Genomic DNA, 17,822 nt, shown 5'->3' on the forward strand with positions numbered 1-17,822 from the left:
CGAGCCATCAGCGGAATTGGGTATGGCATGGAATAGTGTTGAGCTGGGAGCGTTTGTGAAAGGCTGCCATTTCCGTGAAAGTGAGGAGGTGACAGCTTGTGCACTTATCCGATGGGTCGGGAATGGTAGGGCAGTGAACAGTTCTGGGGTTCCACTACTTCCTGTGACAAAGGATTGGGAAGAGTCAAGTAATGGACGGCGTGGAGCGTCATGCTGGTTGTTAATTGCAATAAAGGTAAAATTGCATACCGGCGGGGCTGGAATTTTCGGGTGGCGCGTTGGTGTACTCCACAGGGCTGGGTGGCCGGTTTCTCAGTATGGAGTAAGAAGTAGCTGGAAAGGGAGAGTTGGCATTAATTGATTAAATAAATAATGGAGGGGGAGCCAAGCGCCTCTGGGGCAGAGACTCACCTATTACGGATTTGAGATGACAAGGCAAAATTGAATGTCGAGGCAGGTCCCGTGTGGGAGCCCCGTCCTGTTATATTGAAGCAGCGTTCGAGAATTTATTCGATCCGCTGAAAGGAGAGCAGTAAAGAGTTACGGGTTCTTTCTGAAATGTATGAACCTCGTCAGTTACTGTTGGGGGCTTTCTTACCGCTTAAATGGAAGCTGTCCGTTGATGCGGTTGGTAAAATACGCGATCCGCTGCGGAAAAGAAGGAAGGGCATTAGGGTACGGGCTCTAATTGTAGTTGGGTTCCGCGCTCTTGCAGGAGTAGCAGCACCTCGTCCGGGCTAAAAAGGGCTCCTTACCTCTAGAAAGATACTGGGACACAGTGCCGGTCCACAGGTTCCTCATCAGTTACGCTGCTTCCTAGTAACTGAGCGTGCTACCAAGGGATAAGGCTGAGAGATCAGGTGACGGGAGTCACATGATCGCCAGATGACTAAGGAGAATGGCGGCCATCTTAGAGTGGGTGATAGAGCTATGAGAAGCATAAAAATTGCGGCGCAAATGGGGTGAATTCGTAACCATCCTAAGGTGCAGTGCATTCTATCAACATGCCGGTAGTGATAGGGATTGCTAGGGGATACTGGTAAATTAGAGTGCAGCATGTGTGAAAAAACCATTTAAGGAAATTGCAGATTACTTCCATACAAAATATTCTCTTCGTGGTCTATATTACATTGCTTTGAAATAATGTTCTAGGCTTAGGACCTTTGTTTCTAGAAAATAACTGATACCCCTGGTCCAAAGCCATTTAGTGGGTCCCCCTTGTTTTTTACAAAACTTGAGCGCAATCGCCGGATTGCAGGGGTTTCTTTAAACCTTATACCTCGTCATACGAGGACGGCCACCCTAGTGCCAAAAGTACACCTATTTTTTGCTTCATTTCTTAATCTTCAATTCCCTCATCCCTCAAGAGATGTCAACCCATGTTCCACTCTATACTGCGGATTACATAAAGCACTTATGCTCCAAACCTTCTCTATTATCTGAGACCCCTGATGTCCCAACAACGACTAACAGTTCCTTACCTGACCAACTTGAAAAGCTTAAAAAGAAACAGGTTCGTTTACAACTAATGGTGTTAATGTTGACAGACTACTTAAAAGCAGAGGTCATACCCCTAGGTCTTCAGGTCCGTAACATTCCAGGCATCTTTACGGACAATCCAAAATATACCACTTATTTTAGCTACATTGGAACCACGTGCTCAAGGCCCTGGCTCGCTCTAGGCATAGATATAGCCTCAGAAACTTTGGAATCTTTGGAAAAAGAAATAGCAGAGGTACTTAAACAAATTAACGATTCTGACCCCACTGCAGAATGTAAAAAACTCCTTGATCAAGTAGAAAAGACGGTGGCCGATTTTCACAGAATCGAACAGAATAAAAAGTCCAATAAAGTCAAAAAAGATATAAAATCATACAGTATTGAAAACACCTACCCCTATCTACAAAAAGACTTTTATACCAATAAACCAAATTTTAACCCCAACAGTAGACCCTGGGGCAGATACAACAAGCGACAAAACCTGGTAGGTTTCTCTGACACCTCGGGAGACTCCACTGATAGTTCAGACCCAGGAGAGGGAGGCAGTAATTCCAGACGGGGTGGCGGGGCCCAGTCTGATTTTTTATCCAGAGGCCAACCGAACACCCCACAACGAGGGCGGGTGAAGAAACCGCAACGATGGTTCAATGCACCTGGCGAACGCAAGACACGCAACAATTTCTACCAATGGTAGAACACCTGAGTAATACTGCACCATCCTCTGAGATAATTCCCATTTTTAATTTATCTCAACATACTCTGCGCGGTCCCGAACTTGAACTTCTGAAGAAAGGACTCTCATTTGTACCTACAATTCGTCCGAACTTCATGGAGCTACAGGCTGAATTATTGAAATTCTTCAGACTGGTTCGCCTTAAAGCCTTTTTCCAGTTGCATCCCTCTCCCTCCATTAGCCCAAACACCCCTTTCCGTCCACCCTCCACCTTCTCACCCACCGCCAGTATGATTCCATCAGAAATTGTAACCTTTGAGAAACTAGTCATAAAAGATTTGGCTGAACTAGAAAAGAAAAAACTCTATATCCCATACAATATCTCAAAGATTGAAAAAGATGCGATCAGCACATTGAAAGGTAACTCTTCGCTCATAATTAAAAGTGCGGACAAGGGTGGAGGAATTGTACTCCAGGACATTGAGACCTACAGAATGGAAGTCCTCCGACAACTTGGGAACACTGATCATTATCAGCATCTTCCAGGGAACCCCACCAAAGAGATTCAAGCCACCATAATGGAACTCACTAAAAAATGCACGAAATGAAGGCTTCTTGAATAAAAAAGAACATTGTTTTCTCAATGTGAAGAGTCCACGCTTACCTGTGATTTACACTTTACCCAAAGTCCATAAGAACATCAACAAACCGCCAGGTAGACCAATTGTTTCAGCCTGCGGCTCGATTTTGGAACCCCTGGGGGCCTACGTGGACTTCTCTATAAAAGAGTTTGTGCCCACCACAGTCTGCTATGTGAGGGACAGCATGGCGATGATAAATTTGATAGAACACTACCCTTTTGATCCCGCCATCAACACACTATGCACCATGGATGTAGAGTCGCTCTACACGAACATCCCACAAACAGCGGCTCTACTGGTGATCCAAAGAATCCTAGATACACGGCCCCGCCCACATAGGGTCCCAACCATCTTTATCCTCCAACTGCTTGAACTGTGTCTATCAAAAAACGTTTTTACCTTTGAAGGCACATATTACCAACAAATAAAGGGGACTTCCATGGGGGCTATTTTTGCCCCCAACCTGGCCATTCTATTCATGGATGCACTGGAAACCGGCGTCATCTTGACGGACACTAACCCATTTTTCACAGGAATATCCCTGTGGCGTCGCTACATAGACGACATTTTTCTAGTCTGGAACCTTGACACCACCACACTGAACCTGTTTCTCCATTGGCTCAATAATAATTGTGCGGACCTAACCTTCACCCTGACCCACAATAAAACCCAAATTGCTTTAATTGACTTAACAATCTATAGTCATGAGGGTGAATTACTAACACGCCTGTACAGAAAGCCGACGGAGAGGAACACTCTGCTTAGCTATAATAGCAACCACCCTAGAGCCCTAAAAGATTCATTATCCTATTCCCAGTTTCTTAGAATAAGGCGTAATTGCTCGAACAAAATAGACTACTTCAAGGAAGCCAATGTCCTGTCAAATAAACTGAAAATGTGTGGCTATCCCAGAAGATTGGTCAAAGCAGCATCAAAAAGGGCTTGGTACTGTCCACGCGAGGTCCTTCTTACACCAAAGACACGGGACAATAAAGACAGAATAGCTTGCGTGACCACATTTTGCCCAGCATCCAACAGAATCCGCAAATCAATTCTCAGACATTGGCCTACTATAAATGCTGGCATTATCAACCTAGAGAGACCCCTCTTTGCATTTCGAAAAAATAAAAACTTGAAAGATCACCTTGTCAGGGCAGCTCTACCTGCCTCCATTCCTGGAACAACTATAGACTCTAATTGGGGGCTACCACCACTACTGGGGCATGTGAAATGTGGCCACTGCAATGTCTGTGAATTTACAATTGAAGCATGCAATATCTGCCATAATGGTATTAACTTGGAAATGAAATCATTTACGAATTGTAACACCTGTAATGTCATTTATGAGATTTTGTGCCCATGCAAGAAAATGTATGTAGGGCAAACCAGCCAAAAAGCCAAGACACGCATCTGTCAGCATCGGAGCAGAATTAGATGCAAAACGCCCAATGCCCCCATGGTGGAACACTTCACAGAGATGAACCACACAGCTGATGATATCCAATGGACAATTCTCAAAGCCATCAAACTCCCACAAAGAGGAGGAAACCTCTCCCAACTTCTGAACAGAGAAGAACTCAAGTCCATAATCCAGTTTAATACTATCCGGACTGGATTAAACAAAAGCGAGGACTGGACAAATCTGCTTTGAGTGTAAACAACTACCAGATATCTTTTCCAAGCACAAACGGTAACATGGACTCAGAAACTGGTTTAAACAAAAGCGAGGACTGGACAAATCTGCTTTGAGTTTAAACAATTACCAGATAAAAAATTTCGTGTATAATGATAACATGAACTCAGAAACTGTAAATAATGTTCCATGAGAACTCATTGAAATATCTTGGTTCCGAGAGCATATTTTGTATGGAAGTAATCGGCAATTTCTTTAAATGGTTTTTTCACACATGCTGCACTCTAATTTACCAGTATCCCCTAGCAATCCCTATCACTACCGGCATGTTGATAGAATGCACTGCACCTTAGGATGGTTACGAATTCACCCCATTTGCGCCGCAATTTTTATGCTTCTCATAGCTCTATCACCCACTCTAAGATGGCCGCCATTCTCCTTAGTCATCTGGCGATCATGTGACTCCCGTCACCTGATCTCTCAGCCTTATCCCTTGGTAGCGCGCTCAGTTACTAGGAAGCAGCGTAACTGACGAGGAACCTGTGGACCGGCACTGTGTCCCAGTATCTTTCTAGAGGTAAGGAGCCCTTTTTAGCCCGGACGAGGCGCTGCTACTCTTGCAAGAGCGCGGAACCCAACTACAATTAGAGCCCGTACCCTAATGCCCTTCCTTCATTTCCGCAGCGGATCGCGTATTTTACCGACCGCATCAACGGACAGCTTCCATTTAAGCGGTAAGAAAGCCCCCAACAGTAACTGACGAGGTTCATACATTTCAGAAAGAACCCGTAACTCTTTACTGCTCTCCTTTCAGCGGATCGAATAAATTCTCGAACGCTGCTTCAATATAACAGGACGGGGCTCCCACACAGGACATTCCTCGACATTCAATTTTGTCTCGCCATCTCAAATCCGTAATAGGTGAGTCTCTGCCCTAGAGGCGCTAGGCTCCCCCTCCATTATTTATTTAATCAATTAATGCTGACTCTCCCTTTCCAGATACTTCTTACTCCATACTGAGAAACCGGCCACCCAGCCCTGTGGAGTACACCAACGCGCCACCCGAAAATTCCGGCCCCGCCGGTATGCAATTTTACCTTTATCGCAATTAACAATCAGCATGACGCTCCACGCCGTCCATTACTTGACTCTTCCCAATCCTTTGTCACAGGAAGTAGTGGAACCCCAGAACTGTTCACTGCCCTACCATTCCTGACCCATCGGATAAGTGCACAAGCTGTCACCTCCTCACTTTCACGGAAATGGCAGCCTTTCACAAACGCTCCCAGCTCAACACTATTCCATGCCATACCCAATTCCGCTGATGGCTCGTTCGCAGAGGCTGAGTACTCCTACAACCACTGGCACCGAGGATGCACTATGCACTCTGGCATAATCCTAGTAAATAAAACACGTGTTGGCACTCTCACTGCACTGCGATTCCGAATCATGTAAGTACGGAATGTGACTCAGTTGACCTCGAATTCTTACCGCAGAACAGCAATCTAAATTTCTATTGCTTCTCTGTTTCTTTCCTGTATTTTCCCTACAGGCGCATAATTCTGTAATACCAGGCAATCATTAAGTCCTGATGATGATCTCATTATAATTTGAGCGCGGGATCGAAACGCCGTCGACTTTGTTTAGTAGACATACAGTTTATTTGCGAACACCTCTGTATGCATGTACTACTCTGGGAATTACTGTCAATTTGAATGTGAAGCAGTACCCAGTTTTGCTCATTTCTTCTTGCCTGAAGTAAACTGTCCTCTTCTGCATCTTTCTCTATAAATTTCTCTTGTTTCTAAGTACGGCACAGGCTTGTGCCTTACTTCAAACGATAAATGTTTGTTGTCAAACTGTATCTCACACTTTGAATACTTCTCATAATTTACTAAATAAATTCTTTGCCCGGCTGGGTATAAGAAAAAAATATATAGTTTCCGATTGTGGTCTATATTACATTGCTTTGAAATAATGTTCTAGGCTTAGGACCTTTGTTTCTAGAAAATAACGCACACAGCTGTGACATTGCCCCTATAATCACTATGAAAATATGAGAATCACACATCAGCACTATGAAATCTTTTCTGCAATCAATGTAAGGAAAGAGTTTCTTGCTTTCTGTAGCATTCAAATGTCCAATTTTTATTGGTTGCATTATTTAAATATCCCTTTTTTTGCATTCTACAGATGAGCTTTGTTTCTAAAGACAGTTCAGTTATATGTTTGATACTGCCCTGCGCCTACAACAAGCACAACTGCCTACTGAAAAAAGACTATCATAGAAATGAAAAAACGATGTTGCTTGGTTAATACATTTGCCTACTGAATATGAGACAGTTTTGTAATCTTATAATAACCATCAAAACAAAGTGCAGTACTCCTCTATGCCAACAGCAAAACATGTTTTTTTAATTTGCTTGATGATGTTATTTTCTTGTAAGTTAAATGACAGAAGTTTGTTTTCGGTATTTTTTGAAATTCCCAAATCAATATTTGATTAGGCCCATTATATCTAAATAGAATCCTCATATACTTTCCTAGGAAAACCACTGAGCTTCTACAGAGCAGGGGCAGACTGAGTACAGTTCCAAGTCAACACAGGCCTTCTTTTTAAGACATACACAACCACCTTTAGGAAGCAGCCAAACCTAAGAAAAATTTAGGTTGGGTTAATACAAAAACGAACAACTTATAATGGGCCAATTGCGGCATTTGAGTTGGAAGAGCGCAACAAATGCTCAAGGAAGAGCTTGTAGCATATTACCAACAACTAGCGATAATTATCGCTATGTTGGCTTAGCGGCAATAATTTTATCGCCGTATTGCGGCGATTTTTATCGCTTAGGAGCCTTGCTATTATCAAGGTTTATCTCCTAAGCGAAAAAAATCGGCCAAAATGCATGAATATCGCTGTACAGTCAGCGATATTCATGCATTACCGAGCTAATGCTCTTAGCCATGTTATCCACCTCCCATTGGATAACATGGCTAAGAACTGCTCAGGGCAGGTGTTAGCTTTTGGAGATATTCGCGCTTCAAACACTCTCACCCGGTCAAAAGATCTGGGTTTAATCCATCACCATTCTTTAGCCCACTCTGCCACCCCAGTTCAGACATGGCTATATGCAAATCAGTCTGACCCTGTGCCTCATGGGAACAGTCCAGCCCGAACTGCCAAGCCATGCCTTCCCTGGACCGGCAACAAGCTTCCGAGGACCGGTTTCGGGCATTCCAGCCGTCTTCAGCCCGGCTTGCTTGAATCCAGTGGCAAAGTGAGCAAGGGGCTCACGTCTGAGCATACCCTGCCACACTTATGGCGGCAAAAAGCGGTACAAAAGGGGGTGGTGATGGACAGAGTATCTGAATCAATCAAACACTCACACCCAGTAAAAAGATCTGGGTTTAATCCATCACCGTTCTTTAGCCCACTCTGCCACCCCAGTTCAGACATGGCTATATGCAAATCAGTCTGACCCTGTGCCTCATGGGAACAGTCCAGCCGGAACTGCCAAGCCATGCCTTCCCTGGACCGGAAACAAGCTTCCGAGGACCGGTTTCTGGCATTCCAGACATCTTCAGCCCGGTTTGCTTGAATCCAGTGGCAAAGTGAGCAAGGGACTCACGTCTGAGCATACCCCAGTTCAGACATGGCTATATGCAAATCACCCTGTGCCTCATGGGAACAGTCCAGCCCGAACTGCCAAGCCATGCCTTCCCTGGACCGGAACCGGTTTCTGGCATTCCAGCCGTCTTCAGCCTGGCACGGGTTGGCTCGGTAGGGGTGTCTGTCTGCACCTCGCTGTATTTTGCTGTCTCTTGCTGCTGTCTCTTACAGCTTGGCGCGGTAGGGGTGGCGCTTAGTCTGGTTTGCGGTGAATGTGAATCTGGATCGAAAACCGGCAGGGCTGAGTGGGGGGCCCACGGTTGCTCACCGAGGGGGAAGGTTACTCCAGGTGGCGTCTGGGATCCGCTCTGACAGGCGTGCAACCGCTAGGATTTCCCTGCGAGGAACACCAGGTAGCATATCATTCTGTTGTAAATAGCTCACAGTAGTTGTTGTATTTGTGGGGCAAAGGCAGATTAGGGTCCCATCAGTTGGAGTGTCTCTCTGGACAGATTTTTTTCAGATTTACAACGGGAGGACTTCCACTGTTCACAGCACTATTTACAACATCTACAAGGGCACATAATTCTCCTGCAAACATCCCCGCTTTCTGGCAATTCCCAGTGTAGGAGTACAAGATCACAGGGGTGTTTTAACCTGAGCCAGCCTATGACCCCCTTGACAAACAAGCCAAAATTTTAAATAAAGGGAACTGTAATGTGAGTCCCCTTCCCTCTTCAAGCCTACCATCTAAGACAGGTAGAAAAATAAAACCTAGGCTACCGGCTCTGGTATCTCCTCAAGGACATACTATGGACAGTATAAATAAGGGGGGGGGGTCTATTGGTTGTTAATCTGTCTAATTCCTCTGAATCCCATGAAACATTGGAGAGCCAGAACTCTCAAGTGGTCACAAAGGAAAGGCCAACAACTTTAGAGCACCTCAATAGATATACTTTACGTAATAAAATCTATAACCAGTTGGAGCATTTGGAAGGCCCCCCTGCCATCTCCCTTCGGGCCTCAATTGCAGGGAATCTTGTTACTAAAAAATCTATTAAAAAGGCGGGCAAGAATTTAAAAGGAAATCAGCAAACTTTTTCATCTCAGTCTTTGGGACATTTAAAGGAAACCTCTAGTCTTAAAATTACGTCGTCTTTAAGATCTTTTTTTAAGGTTCAGGAAAAAACGCAAATACCTTCCCCCCCTGCCACTGGAGGAGTCCCAGTTTACCATAATAAGGGCAGTGGGAATATATTAGCAACTAAGGTACTAAAGGTAGTTGAGGTCAAAATGGGCACAAGGGAAATCATCCTGGCTCCTGTGGGGAGTGGGGGGTGGAATTCCCCAACATTACAACAGAGAATATGTTTGAGTTACTAGGTGAGAATGGCCTGGGATATGACACCTCTAACACTACGTCGACCCCTCTTGTAATATCAGCACTGTTAACTGCTCCCGACCAGTCAAATTTGGCGCAGATGTTAGGTGCCCTCTCTTTAGAAATTCAGAGTGAGTTCGCCATCTCAGAGATAAACCAGGCTAAGATCCAAGATTCATGTGAATCTCTAGAAGCTAATATGTCAGCGATCCCCAAAAGAATATATATAATGGAGGCCTCAATAGAAGCGTTGAATAAACAAGTGGAGCTGAACTGTACCGACATTCAGGCAATAAAAAGGGAGAAAAGGAAATTCTAGAAAAGCTGGAAACACTGGAAAATAATGCTAGACGTAATAACATTCAAATCATGAATATTCTGGAAGGTTTAGAGGGGGAGGACATTAAAACTTATGTTATATGTTTGTTAAAAGGCTTTATCCCCGTGCTACATGCTAAGGAACTAGAAATAGATATCCAGAGAATTCACAGAGACCCTTTCTCCAGGTACCCAAATAGGAAAAATCCTTGGCGAATTCTGGTCAATTTTAAAACGTATGCTTTAAAAGAGCATGTTCTATTGGAAGCCTTAAAAGCCGGAAATTTCATGAAGGGGGATTGGGCCTTTCGGATAAGGTCGGATCATTCAAGAATTACACAAGATAGACAATGGGAATTGGGAAAATTCATGCCAATTTTAAGATCATGGGGCGCCACAGTACAGTTGAGGTTCCCCACCTTACTTAAGGTGATGTGCAAAAATAAAATGTTTAATTTCAGGGACCCTTAGGAGGTGGGGCTCTTTGTTGATCAAATTAAAGCTCAGGGATAATTTTGCGTAGAAATGCATTATAAGTATAGGTTGCCGGGTAGTTGGGTGACGAGTTCATAGGGGTTATTCTATATCAGACCCCATGTGGTATAGGAGGGTTCCCAGGGGAGAGGGGATTAGGGATGCACGAAAAGAATGTAATTTTAAGTTTTCACTGGGTGGGGAGCAAAGTAGGGGAAAAAAGTCCTAATTTCCGCAGTTTTCTTAAGGAAGTTGCTAACCAGATAGGAAAGGACGATATCCAGAGCGCTTTCCTTTAGTCTAGAGTTGGGGCATGCTGGCCTGGTAAAAATGACTGAAATTTGAATCTGTGTAGAATATCATTGGCTTAAGGGTCCCAAGTAGGTGAAGGAGGATATTTCAATACTTAAGGCAAGCAGACTTTGATATTATGATTTTACAAGAGACTCACCTAACAGCTAAGGAATGGGAGTTGCCTGTTGCTAAGCAAAGATGGATAGATGACTTACTTCACACCACACAGCCCTTCTGTACTCAAAGCGTGGCCATTATTATAAACAAATCTGCCATAGCCATCTTAGGCTCCTCTAAGATAGACAGCAGGGGGAGCTGGATTATGACGGATATACAAATTCAAAATGAGTGGGTGACTTTGGTGGGATACTATGGCCCAAACATAGATGATGAGGCATCTCTTAGAACGATTTATAATCACTTACTTGACACTAATTTCCCCATTATTATGGGTGGAGATTTGGGTGGAGATTTTTAATGTTCTATTAAACCCCTCTCTTGATAGGTCCAAGGGGGAAAGATTGTTACCTAGGAAAATGGATTCACTGATCAAAGTTCTTATAGGCGATCTAAACCTAGTAGATATCTGGAGAGGGAAAAATAAGACTATAACTGGCCCCGAAAATTTCACATTTCATAATAAAAAACATAATACCATTCTAGAATAGACTACTTCCTGATAGATCATAGGTTGATAGAACTGGTGAGTATAATTTCTCACATCCCAGAACATCTATCAGATCACTCAGAGGTCCAGATAAATCTAAAATTCTCTTGCCAATCAGAAACCTAAAGATGGACGTTCGATAAAGCTATTCTTAAAGATGTGTCAGTGGTTGAACAGTTAAAAATAAACACATTGTTTTTCTTTGAAGCAAACGATCAGTCTGCCCCTTAGGCTTTTATTAGAGGCAGAATTATAGACATCTCAGCTAATATCAATAAGGTAAATATAGAAAGATTTAAGCTATTGGAAGCCGAAATTCTCAGAGCCTTGCTTAACCAACCAACCAATCGGAGTACTGTAGAACAGAGGAAGGAAAGTCCTGAGCTTCTAGCTAAGCGACAATATATAGCAGACTATCTTGACGGTACAATTAGAAGAAGATGGGAAGTTAGCAAACTTGCAAATTATGAATATGGAGAAGACAGTGGCAAGCTCCTGGCCTGAAATCTCGAGTTAACCTAAATAGAACTGTGATTAAAGAGATCTCCAGTATATAAACAGGGGAGATATTCTCAGATAGGGCCAAGATGGAAAACGTGTTTGAATAATTTTTTAAAGATCTGTATATTGAAGACGTAGTAGTCACCGACTCCCAAATTAAAAATTACCTAGATAAAGCGTCCTTACAGTCGTTACCTGAAGACCAGGCTCAACAACTTAATAGGAAGATCTCACTATCCGAAATCAGAACTGTAAAGAGAGGCAGTGCTGCAGGTCCAGATGCAATCCCTAATGAGTTTTACATTGCTCACAATGAGACGCTTGTCCCGGTCATGGAGAAGCTTTTTGATAGCATTTTTTCAACTAATTCCCCAATCGCTAGCTCCTGGAACGAGGCAGTCATTACCTTGATCCTGAGACCCAATAAAGATTTTTAAAAATGTGAGTCTTAAAGACCTATCTCCCTGCTTAATTGTGATTATAAAATCTTTGCGCAAATTATAGTAGGGAGACTGAATAATATAATAAAATTAGTCCACCCGGATTAAAAGGGGTTTATCAGAGGGCGCCAACTGCATGACAACTCATGAGTTGATAGGAGCCATTGATATCGCTTCAGCCAATAATTTGCCACTTACGATTTTTGCTTCAACGCGGCCAAAGCTTTTGACTGGGTAAACTGAACCTGCTTTCATCAGCTAGTTTAAGCGTTTGGCCTTGGAGAAAATATCTCAAGAACTATTAGGAACATCGATAAAACTCCCACAGCTAGGATTATAGTTAATGGAAACCTAACCAATTCAGTTACTTTAGAGTCAGGCACTAGGCCGGGGTTGTCCTCTTTCCCCTCTTCTTTTTGATTTATACATAGAACCTCTGGCACAGATCATCAGATCCAGTGAGTTATTTGTTCCTTTTGAATTTAGGGGATGGTCAAAAAAGTTAGACCTATATGCTGATGACCTGATGATTTTTACAAAAGAATCACATGCGATTTTGCCAAAATTGCCACAACTCCTGACAGATTTTGGGAAGATGTCGGGTTATCAAAGTAACTTCCAAAAAACTGACATTATGTCATGGAATTGGCAATCTAGTTTGTCTTTAGTACACCATCAAATAAAATACCTAGGTATTCAAATCAGTCCGAACATCAACGAATTGGCCCAGGTTAACTTGGAGCTTAAAGAGCCTTATTGTCATTTTGGTGCAACCTCCCATTATCAATTCTTGGTCGCTCCAATCCTGTTAAAATGTCAGTTTTGCCCAAAATGACATTCATCTTTGATGCCATCCCTCAATTATTTAGTTCAGCCACTCTAAAAAACTTGCAGTCGGACATAAATAGTTTCCTCTGGGCTGATAAAGGGATTAGGATTGCATGGAAGAAATTGTAATGGCTAAACTTTAAATTCTTAAAAATAGGAGCATTAATCTCAATCAAAGTAAAGTTTATTTGTATGGTTTCTTAAAACTAGTATATTTGCACCACTGAAGCTTCTACCGCTGCTTTAACAAACCCTGCCTTCCCCCACCTCACTTTCTCCCACCCCTATTCTCAAAAGCAGAATTACTTTTAAAAAATGCAGGTCATTGATGAGGTGTATGGGTTGCCTTTACCTTTCTGCAGGCAGCCTAGCTCACACGGAGCTGTGGGGAGTTCAGGCTCAACGCTGATGGGGGTGAAGCAAGGCTGGCTGTGAAGCACTGGAAAAGGGGAATTTAGGCTTGACCCTGATGAAGGTGAGGCATGGCTGGTGCTTTAAGCAGCGGAAAGTGAGGTAAGTCGATACTGCGTCAGAAAGTATAGCCATCAACATGTGCAGCCTTTTTAAATGCCTCTTTGTCTACAACGAATCACTGAGGAAAAGGAGCAGAAGGCAGATGAGTATGCAAGAAACGTATTTAGGTGCATGTGCTTTTTCCTCTTTCCTTATATGGAATGCTGATCAGAGGAGCAGCAGTGCACTTTAATAACTGACTCTAAGTGAGAGACTGCTGCTGCTTTCTAAGGGGTCATATGGAAAAGTCTGATGGGTCGCTAGTGGCCCATGGAGCGTACTTTGAATAGCAGTGCTATGTGGTGATATGCAGTGACTTTTCCACTTGAGGGCATTGTGAGAAAGTGGATTGCTAGTTGAAGTGGATGGCAGTTCTCTTCAAGTAAAATTTGCACTATTCCTTACTAGGTTCAGTTAGATCTCAATAATTTAAACTTGAACTCAGGCCTTGGTTGCTGAAGCACAGAGCAGACTAGCCCAAAAACTGATATATGCTTAGAGCATGTATTGGTACCAAAAAAGTTAAAAGTAGAAAGCATACCACTGTAAAAATCTCACTCCAGTTTATAAAAATAGAGAATGTTTTAAGGAGCAAATAGACACCAAAATGGCAGAAATTGGATGGAGGAACCAGGGATATTACTTTTCATAGTTTTAGATGTTTCTAGTACCAAGAGGTGCATAGAGTTAACCACTGATAGCTGGTTGAACTAGAGTGGCCTAAAGTAAAAATTTAAGGCCGACTGCTATGGAGCACGGACAGATACAGAGGCCAAGAGTTTACATTCTGACTTAGATTTTTTTGGGAGGAAAACCTCGACAACGAGGGCTTCAGTGGGTCAAGTCAAGTCAAATAAATCTTTATTCATCCAATATAGGCCACACAAGCATTATTAACAACACCCAATGAGCAGGTAAAATCACAGATGTGCATATACATGAGTCAGGATAAAAATGCAAACAAATGTGTGATTAAAAAGGCACTGTGGAAAATAAAACAGACACTATTTCATATATATATATATATATATTACCTACTGGTGGTCGCCAGTAGGTGTATATAGTTAGGATTTTTTCTCTATGGGATTTTTGAAAATTCTATGTCTAATAACTTTGGCGTTTGTGGACGGAACTGGCTGAAATTTTCTGGAAAATAGAAAATTTTGTTTCTGAGCAGCCCCTGGAAATTTGGGGGGGGTTCGTCAAGGGGGGGCCGAGAAAAAAGGGGGGTCCCAAAACGCGTTTTTCCCATGTTAATTTCCATAGGGCGGTTGGCCTCACTTTTAGCCCGAACGGCTGAATGGATTTGCACGAAACTTGGCAAAATTGTAGGGACTGGTAGCCCGATGTGCCTTTGCTAGGTCTCAATATATGTGCTCCAGTGGATTTTGAGAAATTAACGTTCAAAAAAAGATATATATCTGTAACAGCGCTCCGGGCAGCGCTCCGCTTCGCGTACTTTTCGCGTTACGGAGCTTTGCGAAGCGAAGCTGATTGGTTCTCCAGCGTCTGTAAACATTCCAAACAGTCCGTAGCGGCCGCCATCTTGTCTCTCGGTAGGATCGAGAGACAAGAGGAGGCCAAAGCGAAGGGGCAAATGACCATAAGGGGGCATAGTAGATCCTCCCTGACCCCCTAGATTTGATGTGGAGGTTTTAAAAGGGCCCCGCGGGGCAAAAAAAAAAATTAAAAAAAATCGAACGGCTGAATGGATTTGCATGAAACTTGGCAAAATTGTAGGGACCGGTAGCCCGATGTGCCTTTGCTGGGTCTCAATATATGTGCTGCAGTGGAGTTTGAGAAATTAACGTTCAAAAAAAGATATATATCTGTGACAGCGTCCCGGGTAGCGCTCCGTTTCGCGTACTTTTCGCGTTACGGAGCTTTGCGAAGCGAAGCTGATTGGCTCTCCGGTGTCTGTAAACATTCCAAACAGTACGGAGCGGCCGCCATCTTGTCTCTCGGTAGGATCGAGAGACAAGAGGAGGCCAAAGCGAAGGGGCAAATGACCATAAGGGGGCATAGTAGATCCTCCCTGACCCCCTAGGTTTGATGTGGAGGCTTTAAAAGGGCTCCGCGGGGCAAAAACAAAAAAAAAAAATCCTTTTTTTTTGGTGGGGTGCGCCCGGTTCGCGTAACGGGAAGCGTCTGGGGAGCGTACTACAAGGAAACAAGAATGATTGACTTTTAACTTATTGTATGTTTATAGACTTTTTTTTCTTTTTTTTCTGCTGAGTGACGTCTCGGCCTATGTCCACGGGATGCAGTCCCTACCATCTCGGCGTTTAAGCCCAGGGGGACCGGTAGTGTGGGAGAGATAACGTCTGTTAACGTTCGATTCGAAGGAAATCAGGAAGTGTTGATAAACATTGTCTGCGCCATCTTGTCTTTTTTCAAATGCCACACTTTTGTCGTGCACGGCAGCCATTTTAGATGCCTTGACCAGACCCACTCTCTGCACGCTGTCGATCCTTAGCATGGCTCCCCACCCTCGCAAGCATCTCCCCCAGGCACTGGTCACCCCCGCTCTCTGTCTTATGCATGGGCATTAAACCTCCCCCCATCTGCGCTGCTCTTCCCTGAGAATCACACCCTGTGCCCGCCCGACACCTCCCTTTCGCCCTATTCACTACCGCACCCTCTGACACTCCTCTTCCTCTGTGTCCGATTGTCCAGGCCGGTCCCAGGCTATCAGGTAGCCCTGCAGATGTAGTTTATGGCCCCAGCTGTAAAGAATCACCCCTCTTCAAAGGAGTTACAGTAGATCAAGGCCCCCACCCGATGAGATCGGACCTCCCCAGGTGGAGGCTCGTCTGCTGTAGTGGGGCGCCCCTTTACCGTTTCAGTTGCCATTCCGCCCGCTTTTGGTACACTGTGCCAAAATCCGCCATTCAGCTGAGTTGCGCCCACTCTTGCGGTGCAGCGATAGGTGGCTGCCACAGGACTCTCAAAATGGCGGCAGGCTCTTTCCTTTTTGGGCCTGGTCCACTGAAATGGCCCTGGGACACCTTGGAAATCGGACGCTTGTCTGCTAGGTCTTGGACCCCATTCTCGAAAGCGTCCCCTCAGCCTTGAGGATTCTACAAAAGTCTTGGGGGCCCCCGACTCCTGCAGGCTTCCGGTGGGGAGCGGCTGCCATGATTGCTTGCGGAATGACCACGACGGAGCCACGAGATGGTGGTGCTTTCATGCTGACGCCAGCTTCAGTCTGAAACATCCAGAAACAAGGTGGGGCTTTCATCGTTTGGGGAAAAAAAAAAGTTTTCATCCAATGAAAAGTGTTATTTTTAGGTCATATGATCAAGCCTTCCATCATTAGGAAACCAAAAGTAAAATGAACCAATGAAAAGTTTTATAAACAAGTCACATGACCTGTTATGCGGCATAGGGTATAAAAAGCGTAGAAAATCCATTGGCACGTGAGGCGGCGTCAGTAGCGGACCGATGTGCGAATAGGCCGAAGGCAGCAGAACGCGCCAAGATCCGGATGGCACCGAGGTGGTGTCCAGCAAGTTGCCGCACTGGTGTGGCCATCCTACAATGCTGCGCCGAAAGTCGGCGTGGGGCGCCCCGTTGGCCTGTGAGTTCGCGTCAGTAGCGGACCGATGTGCGAATAGGCCGAAGGCAGCACAACGCGCCAAGATCCGGATGGCACCGAGGTGGGGTCCAGCAAGTTGCCGCACTGGTGTGGCCATCCTACAATGCTGCGCCGAAAGTCGGCGTGGGGTGCCCCGTTGGCCTGTGAGGCGGTGTCAGTAGCGGACCGATGTGCGAATAGGCCGAAGGCAGCCGAACGCGCCAAGATCCGGATGGCACCGAGGTGGTGTCCAGCAAGTTGCCGCACTGGTGTGGCCATCCTACAATGCTGCGCCGAAAGTCGGCGTGGGGCGCCCCGTTGGCCTGTGAGGTGGCGTCAGTAGCGGACCGATGTGCGAATAGTGCCAAAGGCAGCGCAACGCGCCAAGATCCGGATGGCACCGAGGTGGGGTCCAGCAAGTTGCCGCACTGGTGTGGCCATCCTACAATGCTGCGCCGAAAGTCGGCGTGGGGCGCCCCGTTGGCCTGTGAGGTGGCGTCAGTAGCGGACCGATGTGCGAATAGGGCCAAAGGCAGCGCAACGCGCCAAGATCCGGATGGCACCGAGGTGGGGTCCAGCAAGTTGCCGCACTGGTGTGGCCATCCTACAATGCTGCGCCGAAAGTCGGCGTGGGGCGCTCCGTTGGCCTGTGAGTTCGCGTCAGTCAGTGGGGGTTGTTTGAGGATCTGACTGCATTGGAAAGCAATGTGATGCTGTGCGTCGCCCCCAAGATGAAGGTTCCTCGGCTGCAGTGGGGCGCCCCTTGGTGTTT

Source organism: Lissotriton helveticus, chromosome 6 (assembly GCF_964261635.1).
Source record: "Lissotriton helveticus chromosome 6, aLisHel1.1, whole genome shotgun sequence".
Taxonomy (NCBI): Eukaryota; Metazoa; Chordata; class Amphibia; order Caudata; family Salamandridae; genus Lissotriton; species Lissotriton helveticus.